This window comes from Pygocentrus nattereri, chromosome 20, assembly GCF_015220715.1.
Source record: "Pygocentrus nattereri isolate fPygNat1 chromosome 20, fPygNat1.pri, whole genome shotgun sequence".
Classification (NCBI taxonomy): Eukaryota; Metazoa; Chordata; class Actinopteri; order Characiformes; family Serrasalmidae; genus Pygocentrus; species Pygocentrus nattereri.
The window spans coordinates 8,514,850-8,521,153 of record NC_051230.1 but is presented as its reverse complement, the minus strand read 5'-3'; the positions used below and the strand labels follow the sequence as shown (position 1 = coordinate 8,521,153).

General features: G+C 39.9%; 1 protein-coding gene across 1 annotated transcript in view; it reads left to right on the top strand.

Annotated features, from left to right (window-relative positions):
- Positions 1–6,100, top strand: part of ksr2 (kinase suppressor of ras 2) — a 168,192-nt gene extending 162,092 nt beyond the window's left edge. The window contains exon 22 of the mRNA XM_017705064.2: positions 1–6,100. This exon is cut by the window's left edge and continues 30 nt beyond it. The gene's annotated coding sequence lies outside the window, so the exon portion shown is untranslated.
- The last annotated feature ends 204 nt before the right edge of the window (positions 6,101–6,304 follow it).

Sequence of the window (6,304 nt, the reverse complement as noted above, 5' to 3'; positions counted from 1 at the left end):
TGCCTCTCTCACCACAACAGTCCAAACGTTCCTCTGTCTGTCCACCAAACCTCATCACCAATCACATCTGACAGAAAAGCTGCCCATTGGCTTTGCTGTGGTCTTTACAAAGGGGGGGTAATAACACGCTAACTGCAGAGAAGCCATTCTTTCCTGGATGCCTAAAGCCTAGACTGGATGACTTGTCTCTACAATGCTCAATCTCGGAACGGTCTCTGATTGATCAGAGAATCCGAAGTGCTCCCGCGCACTACGCTCACTCTCTGCTATGCTATGGCTTTGAAATCCATCCGTTTGCTTTGAGTTCTTGCACATCACCTGCTTTATCCACGATGCATTGCACAGACGGTTCATGACCATTGGCGCCTCACGTCAGCGGCCTCCTTTCTGCACATGATATGCAAACATTTGTAATTTGAGAGTAATTGCTGCCGTTATTGAAAAGAACCCTCCTCGGATCCTGTATGTACATGTACTTTAGCTTGTACATGCATGCACTGACCTGCACCATCTTGGATATAGCATTCATATCCAAGTTTTCTTCTTACTTCATGCTGTGATCCATCCCGAATGTAGAATGTTCTGTATATTTCAGAAATAAGCGCTGTCTTCTCTGGCTGATTCCTGTATTACGTTGAAGAGATCAAGGATCCGGGCCCTGATTTCCTTATGTCATTACTGACACTGTTGCCAGGTGGGAAAATGATCTCACTGACATTTCATGGCTGTCATAAGTAAACCTCAACACCATTTTTTGACTTCTTTTTTCTCTTATTTTGAAAATGCCAGCTGACCCTTTCATTGTGTGAACACTTCAGGACAAATGGGCCAATAGAAATGGTCCAAAACTGCTTAAAGGGCCCATCACTGAACGCAAAATTTACCTTATTTTTTACTTGATGTAGTATTTAATTTTTTATGTGTGCAAATGTACTTTCACTCCCCAGTCCATACAATTCATATATAAAACTCGGCTGCAAAGCAAGGCTATTTTGAATTCAGTGTCTGTGAATATATTTATGCCATTGACCACCTATTCAGCCTATGTCTTGCCCCACCCATTCATTTTGAAGTCATAAGGAGTGTTGCAGTCCTGACTGCTCTTTGAATGAGACACAAAGAGCAGAGCTTATTTACTTACAGTACTGTGCAAAAGTTTTACTTACCTATGAAAATTAGACTAAAACATTTATCTGGCCAGTGGGCATCATTAGAGGCTTACGGACAGGGGGCTAAGTCTGTATTAGGGAGCCCCAAAGGTCTGTTCATTGGACAGCAACAGTCAAAAAATTGACCAAGTAATGGCTATTTGGTCAAACAGGCACAAAGTAGATGTGTCTCTTTGTAGTTTGGAGAGCTAGTATGCCTTAAACACTCTTTCCATCCATGTACAGCAAAGACAGATCAAGCACAGGTACTGAAGTCAAGCAATGCTATCTCCTCTTACTTAGAAAAGCTGTAAGGTCGCCAAGTACACAGATCATAGATCAGCTCGGTCTCAGTTGGTGCAATCAGAAAGAGTGTGATTTTGCTCTGTAGGCATGTTTAATAAGCTAAGTGACAGAATTTCATGGTCAAAGTGACAAAAGTATTTTCTCAGTTAAATTAAAGTTGGTATTATTTTAAATTGAAAGCTTCAACAGCTCCCTCTCGCTTTCTTATTGATCACTTACCATCACAGTTTACTAATACTGAGGAGAAATATAAAAAATACCATTAATTCTAGCTCTTAAACTAGTTGGCTTGCCAACTAGATATTGTTAGTGTTAGCCTAACTCTGTAAACCCAAACTTAGCTAGCTAAAACCCGACAGCCAGCTTTATGACTATAATTTGCCATAAATGCATATGGAAAGGTTGGCCAAATAACATTAAGGGGGTCCAAAGCATCCCTAAAACTGGCCTAGTGATGTCCCTACGACCCACCACTTGTAGTCAACCTGCAATGCCAGTGAAAACTTGTTTACAGTAAATCAAGTGTGCTTGTGATGAGATTCAAGCGATGACTGGGGGCATCAAGGAGAAATCTGTAACCAAGCTTTGTCCTTCAAAAATAACTCACAAGCTGCTACTTTTTGGAAGTTAGGAAATTCGTACTTTTGACTAAATTTATGTTTATTTGTGTTTATTCTAATGATACACAGTAATTGTACAAGAGCAAACATATTTATTGCCCAAACAAAGGTTTTTAAATAATAGGCCTAAGTGCCTAAAACCTCTGTATGGTACTGTATACCAGTCTTAAAGGCACAGTAATGAAACACCCTGATTAATTCAAAGAGATAAAAGAGAGGTTGAGGATGGTTACATAGAAATTAAGAATGGACCTCAACAGAAAAAACTAAATACATGAAAATGTAGAATATGGGCCCTTTAACAATCTTTATGTATAAATGTTTTCTTTCCTCTATAAAGATGCAAGGCTTTGCTACGACAGAAACAATTTACTGTCAAGGTATTTATTTCTTTTTATTATTATTTGCTGGTGGAGTTTCTCTGATATAACTCACCAGATGATTCTAAGTGGGGTAGTGACAGGTGGGACGTGGAATAAAGTTAATTGTGTGTATTTGTGTGTGTGTGCACACATGTGTGAACCACCCCCTCCTCTAGTGTAAGTGTGTATGTATGTGCATGTACAGTGGCCCCCAAAAGTATTTCAACTTAGTTGAAATAGTTCGACTTTACTTTGGACAATTTATCCATAAAGTGGTATTTCAAAGAAAAACTCTTTACACTTTTAGCATAACATCAAACTGATGGTAGACTCCAGCCAGACTGCACTAACACCACTGTAAAGATTTACATGAAGGATGTAAATCTGCAGAATTTGCAAAGAAGCTGCTCAAACGATGCCGATCTGAAACAAACCTGATGCATTTTGAAAGAATGATTTTCCAAAAGAAAGCTATAGTCATCAAAACTCATTGCACTGTAGATGGACTGCTGCTTGCATGGACCACAGAGTGTATTGACAGATGAAGTAAGAGCCCACTTTTCTTTAAACTGAGAGGCTGTCGACTTATTTTCTTAACAACTAGATTACAGTATAGCAGGCTAAACAGGCATAATAGCTAACAGGCTAAGCTGTTTTTCTATTTATGTTCAAGCAAGGCGTCAGTGTTTTACTTGAAAGTTTTACAAACTTTAGGTATCCATATTTTGGATTAGATCTGCCAGAAGTTTATTAAACCAAGTGTGAGAAACAGATGAGTGCCTTGTTGTTAACACAAGAAGTCACATAGAGGAGCTATCATAGTGAACATTAGCAGATGGAATGGTAATTTGGTGGCACAACTGCTAATAAGATGAAGATTTCTGCATCTCCATCTGTAGGGGCCCACTTAGAGCTTGACTAGTGGCCCCCAATTGGCTGCCCCTAACTGAGCCTTGACTAAGTGAGCCTTTTGTGAGGGTTTGTTAAAGTTCACCATATTTCAGAACACTAGTGTCCACACTGGACCACATTCCAGAATGGTGGTGCAGGTCAGATGCACACTAGCCCATCCAGGGCCAGTTTGGGATTATGTGGCATTGCCCAAGCCCACACTGCCCACAGTTAGCCCACAGTGGACCAAATCAGGGACTGTTTGCTAGGAAAATCAAAAATATACATACACATACTGCAGTATAAAATGATGGGGGGCGCTGAAACATCTTGTGCTAAGTCAGCAGTGCATGGCTGCTTGGTAACAACAGCATAATCTGAGCCAGCGATTCTCAAAGCAATCCTCCAGATTTTTGCTTCAACATAATGTTCAGTGCCCAGGGATAAAGCGAGAATGTGGACCATCTGGGGATCCCTGAGAGCCACTACTCTAAACAAACCACTATATATTTCATAGTGGAAGAATTGTTTATTGGGATTATTATCATTTATAACCTAAATTATTTATTGAAACTTTATTTGACCGGATTGAAGTTGTTTTATAAAAGCAGTAAGCCCTGATAGGCTGTGCATTACAGTGATTTCACCTCAGGTTAGGGGGGTTTCAGAAACCTGCTTCGCATTCTGCCTGAGAATAGATACAATCACAGTAACACATGGCTTCTTGTGGCTTATGGCTTGATTTAAATATGGCACAAATCTCAAAAAATCGCAAATACTTTTTGGGGCCAGTGTATGTGTACGTAAAGCATCCCACTCCCTGTGTGTGCGTGCCCACATCCCACAGTTTTCAAGGGTCCCTCAGAACCCCAAATTGAGGTGCATGGAATGGAATGAATAGTGCGGAGATGACAGTGATTGTACCACCATGTACTCAATCACTTATGGCTGTGCGCTTCAGTCTGGGGCGCTGAGGCACACCTGTGTGATGTATCTCATCAAAAACAACTTAATTACTCATAATGCAATGTCATTGTGTTTCTCACTGCGAGTTCATTTCCTCTGATAGACAGCTGAATGTATAATACCACACAGTCTTTGGTGCAGAAGTGCGGACGTTCATGTCCACCCTGTTTTGGGTAATATTTTCCTGTACTTGGGGAATGATTCACTTCTTTGATAATTAGCAAATAATTCAGATTCCTCCAATTAGACTAAAGAACCCTGCAGCAGTAGCAGCATCAGCTCCATTAATGATCTCCATCCACTGTCGACTCTAATTGAGGTGCATAACACACGTTCTCGTTCTTGCTCTCACCCTCCTTGCAGTCTCATTTGCAACACAATTTAGCCATCATTGACAGCACACTGTCGTTTCATATTCATGGATGAAAACACTCATTCTGATTTTGATATCTTCATTGTTTTTTTTCATTTTCGGTGCACATTTCACTGAGGATCGACTCTTCCGACAGTGCGCATTCCTTGTATATAATTAGTGTTCGACTGTACATTGACCTGGTTATGGGTTGAAACCTCATTTGCTTTGATTTTGATTGAATTTCCTGAGTCTCTCTCATCTGATGGTAGCACTGGTACCCAGGCTGAGACAGAGCGTGGGCGGGGGGGCGTGGAGAAAAGCCAAACCTGTTGCTGCTGCTGCACTATTTGGCCCCAAGTCCTCCATATGTGCTTCACAAAGCTTAGCGCAGAGAAAAACCAAGGGGAGAGGAAAAATTCTCCCAGGCACTAGTGAAAAAAAGGGGGGATAAAGGGAAAAAAAGGCAAAGCTGAGCTATAAAGAGCTGAATGTCACAAGAGAGTCTAATCTCCATCCTTGAAATATTTACAGAGAAGCAAGAATTTATTGTATTTGTTTTTCATTTGCAATGTTTGATAATGTTCAAAGAAAATAGAAATGATGAATTCTGAAATGTTCTTAACTTTATTTATATGTAAGTAATAATGTATGCTTATATATAATTTATAAATCATATACAGAGTACTCAGCGCTGTGCAAAAGTCAGAGATTACCCTTTATTTATTTTTAATTTTTAGTTAAATGACCTCACTGACTGAATATAATATCAGCTTTTTCAGTATTTCGTGTGTCCACATTCTTTTCATTAGATTTTCTTAGTTGGTCAAAGAAATAAACCTTGCTGGGATGTTTTTCCACACCTCCAACGTTCCATCTTAGACACTGGTTACTTTTTCTGCTTCTCATGAGCCAAATAAATACAAACTCATTCAATGATGTTGAGGTCTGGACTTTGGGATGGACAGCAGCTTCTTTGTATGATTACAGATGGAAGAGGAAAGTGAAAAGAAAATAAGTGGAAAAAAACAAGAGGCTCCAAAACTGGAGTTGGATGTGATTAAAAGATACAGAGAGAACGGGACCCCTAACAAACACGTGAGACCTGATAGACCCCCAAAACTGTCACCATCAGATAAACAGCACTTAAAGCTTTTATGTTTGAGAGAGAAAATCAAGCTCCATGGTTACTTTAGAAAAAATCCACAGATGTTTCTGTCGACCAGAGGAGGATGGGGTCCCTTTTGAGTTTTGGTTCCTCTCAAGATTTCCTCCTCTTGTTCTTAGGGAATTTTTCCTTGCTGCTGTTGCTATTGGCGACGCTTGGACCTGTTGTTCTGTAAAGCTGCTTTGCGATAACGTCTGTTGTAAAAAAGCGCTATATAAATCGTTGTTGGAAGAAAACTTACTTTACTTTTAATCTAAGTCAATGGAACCAGAGTTTCTTAATGTCATTTTGGGCCGTTTCTTATGGTCCATTCATCATGAAATTTACACACAATGTGAAGGAAAACCGATATTTTCAAAGTATGTCAAAAACTGACAAAAATGGAGATACGACGTTTTGTCCCGACAGCAGCGAAATAAACTTTGACTTGACTTGTATTGAAAACTCAGTGCTATGGGTCTGAAAGGATGTGTAGCTGTCAGGAAGCCCCA